Source organism: Athene cunicularia (assembly GCF_003259725.1).
Source record: "Athene cunicularia isolate RWA chromosome 23 unlocalized genomic scaffold, athCun1 chr23_part1, whole genome shotgun sequence".
Taxonomy (NCBI): Eukaryota; Metazoa; Chordata; class Aves; order Strigiformes; family Strigidae; genus Athene; species Athene cunicularia.
In genome coordinates, this window is record NW_020799130.1 from 138,360 (window position 1) to 151,277 (window position 12,918).

The window sequence follows — 12,918 nt, forward strand, 5'->3', positions numbered from 1 at the left end:
ACAGTGTACTCCCTAAACTTACTGCTGTTTCCATCTGGATGCTCTGTGCTCTACCTGTGTATTTTAGTTAATGAGGTTCTACTCTGGTTCTGAGGAGCTCTACTGCTCTTTGTTTGTTTTCCTGTTGTAGAATAACCTTTGTGAATAAGACATGACAGTGGGAATTAGATAGGAAGAAATTCTCCCCTGTGAGGGGGGTGAGGCCCTGGCACAGGCTGCCCAGAGAAGCTGTGGCTGCCCCCTCCCTGGCAGGGTTCAAGGCCGGGTTGGACGGGGCTTTGGGCAACCTGGGCTGGTGGAAGGTGGCCCTGCCCGGGGCAGGGGGTGGCACTGGATGGGCTTCACGGTCCCTCCCAACCCAAACCAGTCTGTTCTGTGGTATTTAACTTTTGCAAAGAAGAGCAAGTAACTGGTTCATGACTTATGCTCTTACCTTCTTTACTGACATCTTTCACTGTTTCTACCTCGAAAACTGTGGTGTTGTATTACTGAACTTCAGAGCATTTAAGGATTCCAAGTTACTAATCAAGTTTAAAAAAACAAAATAACTTTTTTATTTCGACATAGAAAAAATAGATCTTATTTTTTTCTTAACTTGGTTAGAGCTTCCAGAATTGCTTCAGGAAGTTTACCTAAAGAACACTCAAGAAGGTTGTGCAATTTCAAACAAACTTATGAAGTAAAAAAGTGTTACTTCTCTTCAACACAGGCTTCAAATGACTGTGCTGCTATTTAACAAGCCTTCAGTCTAATTACAACAATGATCTAGTCTAAAGCCTTATTCTTCATGGTAAACACCTATCACCTGTGCTATATTTTTAGGTACATTCTCGTCATTAGAAGGACATAGTAGTCATTATGGAATGCATCTGTGTTCAGAGTTGAATAGGTTTTCATCAAATTCTAAGAACTTGATATATTTTCAGTAACACTAATTTGTGCTACTACTATTTATTTTGGTTTGCAGCCTGTGCAGAATCAGTACAGGACTCCCCTGAATATCCTAGAGGTACTCCAGATTCTTTTTGACAGCTTCTTAAGGAAGACAGATCTAGTCTAGCATGTAATTAATGCTGGTGATTCTACTCTGATCTTTTTACACCTATAATGTACATCTCTGACTGAGAAGGAGATAATGGACAATCATGTAAGAAAATCCTTGATTATGGCTTGATTGAGCTTGTATGAGCTCTAGACAGCTAGTGTTGTCATGGTTTCCAAGCCATTTAACATATGACATTTTTGCATAGATAAGATGTTAGATAGCCATCCAAAAAATTGTAATTTGGATTATGTCTAACCTCTCTTTGAATGTCAGATCAGGTTTATTTTTGTAGAAAATCAGTAACCAGTTTTCATATTAGAAGCTATAAAATCCATATTGTCTTCCATAAAATTTGCAAAACAGAGGAATTGTCTGTGAAGAAAATTTCTGCCATTCAACATAAGAAGCAGATCCGCAGTTCTTACCAATTGGTAAACAATTCCCAGTCTTCTCAGCTTTTAGTCACCATATCAATAATTAATTGCAATTAAAAAAAAAAAATCCCGTTACTCTGGGATCAGTAAAAGTGTGCTGAAAATTCACAACCTCAGCATCTCAATCCAGGCTGAACTTTGAACAAAACATAAAATGTAGGTGGGAAGGGACCTCTGAAAGTTAGCTGGTCCAGCCCACTGCTCTGAGATGGTCCAGTGTACATCAGGCTGCTGAAGGGCCTTGTCCAGTTGAGTTTTGAATTTCCCCACGGAGGGGACAGTAGGGACGCTAAGATGTAGATACCTTTCAACGTGAAAAGTGCATGATGCTTGTTGCTCTACAGTCTCTGTGTGTTTTGAGAAAATGAGTTTATGTGTTGCAGTTTACTTGAACAGATATGACTTGCATTCACTCAGCTGATGCTTTGGGACATTTAAGGATAGTATATATGATCACCAAAATGTGTAAGTGACAGCTGGATGTGAGGACTCTGATGCCTATTCTTAGCTAAGTGAAAGTGAGGGGGAGGGCAGTATGAAACTAGCTTTTTACTAGAGGGGAAAAAAAAAAACAACCCCATGTAAAAGGACTAAGTTTGTTATATACCTGTCATCTGCTTTCTCTAAATGGACTTTAATTGTATTTACCAGCAAGGAGACAGCTTGTTTGAGCATAGCAGACTTTCTCATTCTGATTATCCTAATGTCATTTTACACTGAAAGGAGTTTTTGGTCAAGCATTATTTATTTTGTGGCAGGATGGTGTTATGTCTAAACATGCCAGGTCTGCCAGTGTATAGAGGCAGTTAGCTCTAGTCACTACCTAAAGAACCATCGCACCTGTGTGTTTTGGTTTATTTTTACAGACCTACACCTATTTTCAGAGGATAGAAGGACTGGGTAAAGGAAAAAATGCAGTTATGGAACGTACGATATAATTCTGTATTTTGCTTGCATCACAGTGATTTTAGCTATATTACTGGCAGTGCCACTGTCTACTTTTTCATAGTGATGCTTTTCCACAGGCCATACATTTGAGGGACACCATATCAGACAGATCTTTGTTTTCCCTCTTCTTCACTCAACACTTTTGGGAGTGTTTATCCATACAACTCCATCTATACAAAGACCACAAGTGTCAGAGGAGTTTCCCGCAGCATGCTGAGCCGTCTTAACACTGTGTCCTCTGTGGAGCAAGCTTTCTGCTCCTATGCAGGAGAGCATTGTTTCTCTAACCATTTGCAGTGTTTCCCTAGGCATTACGTAGCACCTTGCTCTTAGGATTGGAAAAGCCCAGAAGTCTCTTCCTCTGAATCTTAAGAAACTTAAGACAAGATATTGGGGTATTTTCAGTGTCCAGCTTTTGCCTATTGCAAGCACAAACATCAGCATAATTCTACACATCATTTTTTTCCAACAGTGATTTTTTTAGAACCAGAAGAGGGAGCACAATAATAAAAGTAATTGAACTTACAGATCTTTCTACTTCTTTGTAGTCTAGGAATCTAAAAGTTTTCTTCAGATATATCAGTGCTGCAAGTCCATTTTACTGATAAGTGAAGTGTGTGGCGAGGTCTGGGAGCAAAAGTACAGGAAGCAGAAAGACAGGGACACAGCTAAATTTCAAAATAAGAAATAGTGTTCCTTATTTTCTATAGTTGCCATTGAGAATACACAAATAAATCACAATATTTTGTGCTGGAATAACAGACAATCTAATGCAGCTGCTCAAGTAATTCAGTAGTGTGGAGGATCCTTGTTAAATCATGACAGATATTAAATTCTTACTGACTTAAAAACATGCCTTACTGATGCAATCATTTTACATGTCTCCCAGTAGGTTCAAGGAAGATCAGAAGAGCATGTACATCCTTTGTTAGGACAAGGTCTTTTAGTTATGCATACACATAGAGTGTAGTGAAGATTTTGAGTCTGACTGTTGCTTGATGTTTATGGACAGCAATTGTAGCCATATTTTACTGGATCTGTTGCTGTGGTATCAAAATTTTTCGCACACCAGTGGTCATTGCCCAGCTTTTTGTTTGGCGTTGGAGTGACTCATTAACTGGGCACTACTGCAATGCATAGGTATAATGGTAGTGAGAAAATAATTCATAAAGCAATGGGATTGGTCATCAGCCGTTTCAGTTTTGCTCTTCATCTGTTCTAGTCCTTTAACTACAAGCTTTTTTTCATGTGTACTTTTGCAGTCCCCAGCAATGGGGCTACTGACATGGTTGGCAGAACTGCTCATGGTTTTTGCAATGTTAGTGTGCCATCCAGCAGTGGAGCATACAGCTTTTTGTGGCTGATAAGCACTTCATCCTACAGAGATTCAAAATGGTTTGCAAGAGGTTGTACCTTCTCCAGCTCTTCTGTTGTAGTTAAATTTGATGCACCCGTTGGAGGCAGCACCACAAAGCCTCATTGTCAGCTGAGCAGTGAGGGACAACAGCTGTAAGTGATGGGGTCTCTGATTATGACTATGTCATTTAGTCCGGGTTTCATTACTTAAGTTTCCCTAGCAAAGTCAGTGTTGTGGAACTTGAAAGGCAGTCTGTTACTTAGGTTTTTCTCTTTTCAACTAAATCCAAAACTTACTTCAGTTAACTGAAAATCCACAGCTATAACTGCTTATAGTGATGAAATCACGTTAGTGGGATGGCTCAACAGTTTGAAATTCAGCATCATTGCTGCTACCTTCTGGAACAGGCCCACTGCCATTCTGTAAGTGCACTGTAAAGCTTTCAGTTGTGATTAATGATCAACGTGTTGATTGCTTTAATCCAGCATGTCAGTTATGTGCATCTGTAGCACCATCTTTCTACTGTCAAGCTTGTTGGGATCTGTGTGCTGGGGATAGAGCCTGAGGCATTTGGCTTTTTAGCTGTGAAGACAGGATTTGCAAATTAAAAGGAAGAATGCTAATCACTTAATGTCCTTGTTTGTTCCTTTTTAAACTTTGTGGACTAGACAGTTAATCAATTATTTGAAATTATGATTCCTGCAATGCTCACATATGAACAGCAGCATCCTAAGAAAAGTCAGCAGACAATCTTGTAATACGATTGTGAAGTGGGTAATAATTTAATTTCTTACACAGTCTCGGCAACTGGCAGCCTGTGTGCTTGCTGATGCTCGTTTTAGTTTAATCAAAGTTCGTAAGTGTATTTGTGTTTCTGCGTTAACTGTAGGATGCATAGTTTATTCGGGGGGAACATGTTGATGAGTATAAATTGGATAAAAAAACCCAACATAGAACCTTTGGGGAAAGGTAGCTATGATTTATGCTCCTTGCTTTTTCCTTTCCCTTCCTTATCCATGTTCCTTTTCCCATTTGGCTTCCTATTTCCTATTTCAGAACCCACTCTAGGTTTTCTTGCTCTGAGCTATGCAGAACCACAGTCCAGCTTCGCACCTATACATATATGGTTAACAGACATCAGAGACTGATTTGTTAAGGCTCTGTGCTTTACAGCTGCTTTTGTTTCTTTGTGGTGCAAATAGAGAAGTCCTGTGCTGCCAAATTGTTGGAGGCCTCCCTGGCACTGGGCATTAGGTGCTGTGTATACTTGGAATTCCTGGGAATTCTCTTTCTCTGTTTTTTCTAAATTGCCTACTAGTCACGGGTGAGTCTTTCAGGTTCTGATAAAAGCTGTCAGAATAATCAAAAAAAAATAGTCATGGGTTTGAACTTCTGAAAATTATCCAGATCCCCTGGGTTAAAGCTGTGCTGGCAACAGGACTTTTTTCATTCACTCTATACAAGCAGGTAGTGAGGCAACTGTTATAGTCCAGAGAGATCCAGTGGTTGGAAAAAATGACTATCCAAAGAATGCATTGAAATTTTTCTTTCCCCAACTGCTCAGTGAGATAGTTGCACGATGCTTTTTTTCCACTCCCTCCAAAGCGGGTGCAGTTTGCAGCTGTCACGTGCCCATGCAAGGTTATTATGATACCACGTCCTTCCATCTTCCTTGCGAGTGTGATACTAGACTGAAAATTGTTGTTATATGAAGGCATTACCGACACCATAAAGACTGTGATACTGTATACTTCTTGTGCATCCAGTCCACAGTTCACTGTTTTTATACTGGACTGTCTTGGAAAAAGACACCAAATTCATATTGCCTTTTTACCATTTGCTGAAAGAATTACCAAGAGAGACGGCAATGCTGTGTGCCTTGTAGTTGAATGCATATTCCTTTATCAAGTATCCTCTTAAGAAAACCAGCAGTGATTACACACAAGCTGGGTGCGACAGGGATTGAGGGGGACAGAGTGGCAGATGTGGGCTGCTCTGAGTCCTGTCAGGAAGGAATGATTAATGAACACCAGCTCCAGCTGAGGCTAACCTTTGGAGAGCTGAGCAGGACATCTGCAGAACTGTCAGAGCTCTGACAAGGACAGAGCTGAACAACCAATTATTCCACCATCACTAAGGTGGGCTGTCAGTTTAATCCCAGCCATTCACTTAGGCAAGGACAGGGAAATTTCTCCTTTACATAGCACCACTCTGTTGTGACCTTAACTATTTCAGTACCGCTGAGGGGAACCGTGGGGCAACACCACATAAGCAGGAGCTCCTGCAGGCTGAGTAAGGGTAGGGGAGTCAGAGACCCTGTGCTAAGAGTTGGGGCAGCTCTCCGCTGAACTGTGATGACGTGGGAATTCTTGTGATTTTAGAAAATGGTGAATACTAAGTCGAACGTTCTGCAGACACCCCAGTACTAGTCACTGATGTCGTCAAAGTTTTGTAGTGAGAAGAAGATCTGGTAATTGCGAACACGTTCTGACTCGACCACGCTCGGCTGTGTTTGTCCTCCACAAGGAAGGCTGAGTGTTGTTCCAGGATGGTTGGCAACAGCTAGTCCAGAGACCTGTGGCGTTTTTAACGATGACTAGGAGCAGTTCCGTTGGCTGAGTGGGAGCCAGAGTCCCCCCAGACTGGAAGGAGACCTTTTAGTGCAGGTTTAGCTGCAGACATGCACCTGGTACCCAGAAGACCTCTGAGTCCTCTGCTGGGGTAATGCACCTGAGCCCAGCCTGCAGCACAGGCCGTGAGCTTCTGGCCACGTGCTAGTTTTATTTCCTGCAGAGTGGGACAGTGCTTGAGTTGTATGGATTTTCCTAAGTACGTTTTCCAGGGCTATCTCTTTCTTAAACATCTTTCTCCTGCCATGTGGAAAACTGGGGACTGGGGAAGCAGTAAGCACAGGTTTGGAATCTGGAGCATGGTTACAAGTGTGTTATGTGAGATTATGTATTTGTCACAAAACACTTCAGTGTTATTACAGATGTCCTCAGTCCTGGGACAAGAAAACAAGTACTCCAAGGTAGCTAAATCATTTTGTTGTTGTTCTGAGCAGAAGCTGTCATGTTTTTTTTCTGAAGTTGCTTATCTTTGTTAAAAAGTTCCCAGATACAGCATTTTGTTTTCAGTTAGTCCATGCGGTGAATTCCAAAGGACTTGTTAACACCGAAGGGAAAACTTGTTTAATGACTCATGCAGGACAGCGTTTTCCTCTGCAACCTGCCCCACTGGTTGTTGTACATCTCTTTGTGAGACTGTAGCATTCAACTTAGGCCCATTTCTGCAGAATCCTGTGTGTCTTGGGAGCCAGAATGATCATTTTTTTGCCTGTACAAGCCCTTGAAATAGGAGGAAGCAATGTCACCTAGAGAAATTCTTTAACAAGCTGCAAAACAAAGTCCCAAGACTTGCAGACAGGATTGGAGATGAATTAGTTTAGGAAGTGGCTGGACATACAAAAGAGGAGAATAACCAGTTATGTACAGCAGATATGTTTCTGTTATCAAAATATGTGTTTAAATGCTGGTGTGTCTGGTTTGCAAAAATAGTGGGACTTGCCAGAGAACAAATACTAGTTATTTGTTTGGGTCCATATAATCTTCCTGCTAAAAAAATGGAAAACATTGAGAATTCTGAAGAACTATTCAGAACAAGTGTGTCTTCAGTGTACTGGAGAATATGTAGAATTTGTAAACATGGCCTTTATTTGGTGGATTCCTGTTGTTTAAACATCTTACACTGGAAAACCTTTAGGCTAAATTTGTAGTAATTTTCTCCAGTGAAGGCTATAAACTCAAAAGTAAAGCATCCTTGGAGGTATTTAAAAGATTGTAGATGTGGCACTTAAGGACATAGTTTAGTGGTGGACTTGACAGAGTTAGGTTAATTGTTGGACTTGGTGATCTCAAAGGTCCCTTCCAACCTAAATGAGTCTGGGATTCCAAGATGCAAAGATGAAGCAGTCTCTTTCATCAAAGATGAGTCAAAACCAAAGATAAGAAAGGACATACTGAAAGAATTGGTGAGCTTTATAGGGTTGAGAAGTGGAGATTGTCACATCCTTTGATATTTTATTTCTTTGTTTGTATATGTGATACAGCACACTTAGTGGCTTGGAACACCATCCATTTTTGATTCCTGAAGGCCTTAAAATGCCCTTTCAAGGTGAAGATGTACAAAGAGCCCACACAGTGAGATACCTGACTGGGATGAGAACAGCTCTGTCTGTTCTGCTCATACCCTGCCTTCTTTTGGTGTTTTTTTTGGTTTGATTATTTTAGTGGTTTAGGAGCTGATCACACCGTTTGTGTTGTACTCTAAAAGAATTTGTTTAAATTTGTCATGCAGCTCAGGTAACTGTCACAGGTACCTTCAGTGCTACCAGGAAAACCCCAAGTGGGTGGGGAAAAAATGCAGCCTGGGTGCATCTCTGGAGAAAGCCACAGCATAGCCTTGGCTTGTTGATTTTTTCCTAAGCTCTTTATGTGCTCAGTGAACACAGAAAATGTAATTGCCACTGCACATCTCTCTCTGGATTCTCCCTGTAAACCTTGAATTTTGCCTTCCTTAATTAGGACATCCAGTTTGTAATCACTTTTATCTAGGAAACACACTAATGTCACAAAACGAGGACATAAAAAGACCTGAAAGTTTTGAAGTAGGATTTTGCAGTAACATAGAATAAAACTTACTCCCTTATGGTTTATTTTCTATGTATGTTGAGAAGTTTTTATTGAAAAAAACGAGATGATAAATTCTGTCTGTTTTACACCTGTCTAAATATATTTTCAGGTACTGTTTCATCCCTGTTATGCAGAAATTTTGCTAATGAACTCCCAGTTGAGGTTCAGGCATTACAGCAGTGTTCTAGATAGAGAGGAGCTAATCTAAATGAAGATAAAGCAATTTCTCATGGAATTATATTGCAGATTTCCTCCAGTGCATGCCAGCTGTAAGATCATTGTACCAGAAATCAGTTTTAAAAGAGAAAAAACTGCTTGGATTTTTGATTAGGGCAGCTCTGCTATACCAAAGGCTGAGAAAATCCTCTCAAAATTTTGAAAAAAATATAATACAGAGACTATTACTTTAATCATGCAAATATTTCTTTACATGGTAAATTTTAGCATCTGCCTGAATTTTCATGTGTGTATAGCATTTACTGTACTGTGTCCCTGTTCCTGTCGGGGAAACACAGGAAGCAGTCACACTGGTCTGAAGAATGGAACCAGATCTGTAGGTGTGCATGTACCAGCAACTTGCAAACATTCATAACATATCATCTGTATTGCACAAAAATGTTGTTTAAGACATGGAGATATGCAGAATGTGTTCTTCAATTTCAAATGGTGTCAGCACTCTTACAGAAGCTGGAATTCGGTCTGGTGTGTCAGGGAGGCTGCAAGGGGAACAGTCTTGAATATTGATTATTTGATGCTGAATTGCAACCCAGAAATGTTGAAACAGCATGTATGCAAAACAGTCTTTTCAAAGCTGAGGTTAAGGCCAAAGTGATTGCTCTTCCTGCTCAGGAATGGATTAAATCTGAAATTCCAACATTAATTCCTTTGCCCTGCAAGAATCATCTTGGAGAATGAATCTGTTGATTATCTTCTATGTTGGGTTTCTCTGTTTGGATATTTTTTTTTTTATTTTATTTCTCTTTCTCTTGTGCTTCCCATTTGGGTTTGCTGAGCACACAGTATTTGCCATTGTCTAGATTGGGTCTTTACTGCAACAGAGCAACAGAAAAAAAATAACAAGAAATAACAAGTGAATTTTTTTCATTTAATTTTCTAAAACTAGTCATAAATCAATAACAATTGTGGAATATTATTAATTTTAGCCAAAATTAGTCTGAGGACATGAGAGAATTGATGGGCACATGGTACTTGGGTCTAGAGCTCTCTCTTTGTGATTTTTTGCCTTAAAGAGCACCATGTAGAACTCAAAAGGACAGAAAAAAAACCCTATTCTTTACGATTAGAAATATCTTGTGAGTGCAAAATCTGTGACCTTTCTGGATAAATCTGGAATGATTTGGACATAAAAGCTGGAGAGTATAGAATGGATTGGATTCTAGTTTGTGTCTGGAATTTAGAAACAATAAGGAAAAAACTAATTTTAAATGTTTAAATTAAATTCTTAATTTTAGACTAATCTAAACCCAAGTTAAGCAGCATAGCCTTACTTTTATTGTCAACGAGCTTAGTCACCTCCCTTACTGGGAAAAGATGACTCTAAGTATTTCATAAGATGCTGCAGAAGGATTCACTGCAGTAGCAGGTTTGTGCTTTACTAAAGAAGGATGTTGCACATGAACATTCAGAATTCATCACATCCCATCATCAGACTTGTTATTAATATCTTCAAGCAAAAGTCATGCCAGCACAGTGGGATTACAGTTTCATCTTCCTGGTAGGAAATAGCAACCTCCTCTTTTCCCTTAAAACCTAGCTTAGAGTTAGGTTGTATTGCTAGGGTCTGACCGTTTGCAAGTGAAGTGGTCAAAAAAGGTATTTTAGAAACTAGTCTTTAAGAATAATCCTTTGTTTAATATATTTCCTCTGCCCCTTCTGTTCTAGGATGTTCTAGATGACCAATGCATGTTCAGACAGTGTGGTAGCTCACCACAATGCCATCTGCTTTGATAGGGAAGAAAGGTGTTCTGCCCAGTTGCACAGTTCTCTGCATTTTTATTACCTTGGGAAAGCTTAAAACTGGAGCCTTTAAGAGTGAATTTGAAAGTGGTTCTTTCAGCCTACAGTGAAGTGCAGTTCTGCATGTTGTGGAGCGAGTATAGACTGCCTTGCTCTTGGATAGAGGTTGCCTTGTGTCCACTCATCTCTCTGAACAAGTAAAATGAATTAGTGAGGATTTAGTAAATCAGTGTGATTTTGCTTCATATACCCAATATTTTATCCTATCAGCTGTTACGCTTCAGTTGTTTATTTTCTTGTCCCCTTACCTTATTGCAACCTGAACGTGACCAGTTTTGGTGAGTTCTATTTCTAAGAGGATGTGTAAGTGGGCAGAGGTCTATGGTCAGTCTGATACTGATAGGTAAGCAGCAGGCCAAGAATACTCATGAGAGTTGGTGTCATGTGCATACTGAGTTGGATGGGGAAGAGTTCAGGATATTCATGCTTAGACATATTTCTGAATCTGCCCTTTTATCCAGCGCAGAGTTAATGTATCTATTGACAAAAATAGCAAATATAAAGAGATCTATTTATTCACAAAGTTGCAGGTGCACAAGTGAGGTTTAGAGCATCGCCATGGAAATTTAAGTAGAACATTTAAAAACAATTTGAATTTCCGTTTCCTTTGGCCTGCTCTATCTAAATTGCTAAGAGAGTCTAACTTTGAGGCTGGGGAAGGTAGAAAGTGATTTCTGGTTCTCTTATAGTGAAAATTAATGAGATCTTATTTTTTCTTAGCATAGATGTTCATAAAACTTTGGAGAATAGATCCTGAAAGTCTTGTTCTGTAGTATATTTATTCATATCACAAAAGCTGCATTAAAATAATGCCAAGGATTTAAGAAGAGTATTCAGAGAGAAGGATTAATTTGCTAATCCTTGTGTCTCAGGAAAAGTGTCCAGGTGAGTTGGCAGGACACATTTGAAGGAAGTTACAACTGACACTCGCTTGTCCACACCATTTTTGTCAAACTCATGAAGTTGGTATGAGCAGGGACAAAGGGATTCAGCAGGCATCATAACTACATTTTTATTCTTGTGGGGAGGCTGGACAGGAGGCCCACGTACTCTTGCAAACACCCTAAACTCATCTGCTGCAGTGTGAGTTGAAGGTGAATTTGAATGATACTATTTCAGGCATGTTTCTTTCCTTCTTGTATTCCTGTCTCACTATTCTGCGCTTTTTTTTTTTTTTTGATTTCCATGATCCTTGTGTACTGTCCAGCTTTAAGGCTCAACAGCATGGCATATTAATGGAAGTGACTGTGATCTACCCATCTTCTTCTGGCAGTAAAGTTTTTCCAAATCAAATGAATGCTTTCATTCAGAGAGGTTCTGAAAAGAAAGAATATGTTTGCTTGTACCTATAGTTGTGTTAAAAAAATATATCCCTTTTCCCTCCTCCCCTCCTCCCCCTCCATTATGTGTGCGACCTGACAAGCTCCCAGCATCCTGCATTCACAAAATCCATGTAAGAGGCAGTTACATTTAGAAAGGGATTGCAGTGGGGGCTCTGTCTGGGACATACTGAAGGGAATTGCTATGAAGCCTTTGCTATGCATGAACTAGTTTCAGATGATTGTATTGGTCCCATTTGGGCATGAACAGTTAAAATAAATAAATGTGTGGAGTTTTTTAAAGTAAAAATATGTTCTTCTTCCTAAATTAATTCATATTTTTAAATTGCCTTTAGATCTACAGATTATTATCACTGCTTATTTCTAGAGGATGTCATTGTTTGCCTTTTTCCTGAAAGTTTGTTTTCCCCCAAGATACTATTTTTTCAAAAATAAACTGTCGTAAAAATTGCTCCCTCTGAATCTATCAGATGGGACACTTTGAGATTTCACCAATTTCAGACTAGTTTTCAGATTTCAAGAGTGAAAATTGCTCATTTATTCAGTTGCATACTGCACAAGGTTTTATAGAGGTTTTTAAGTTCATTGCGACTTTGTGACTGCAGGCTGCATCCTCAATGCAAGATAACTGGATCATTTCCTAGAAGTGCCATTTCTATTAAGCATTTGTTCTAAATAGGCAAATATTCAAAGAACACTGCTGCCATTGAGAACAGTGGACAAGCTTCTTACTAATTACTACTGGGGAAAGTTGACTTAAACCTTCCTAAATGAGTTAAGAAAGGCAAATCTATTGACTACTCCGTAAGTTGCTTGCTGGCCTTCTCTCTCTTTTTTTTTTTTTTTTTTTTTTTTTTTTTTTTTTTTTTTTTTTTCTTTTTTTTTTTTTTTACAGAAGATTAGTATAGAGGCTGCTTCCTCCAGTCTTGTTTAAATAAAGACTCACTGAGACATCCTGCAGAGAGATCAGGTCCTGATTCTGGAGACATCAGGCAGCTTTGAAATGTGAGACTAAACTATGGGGAGATTCAAGTCAGGAGAACATAATCAATTAAAACTAAAGAAA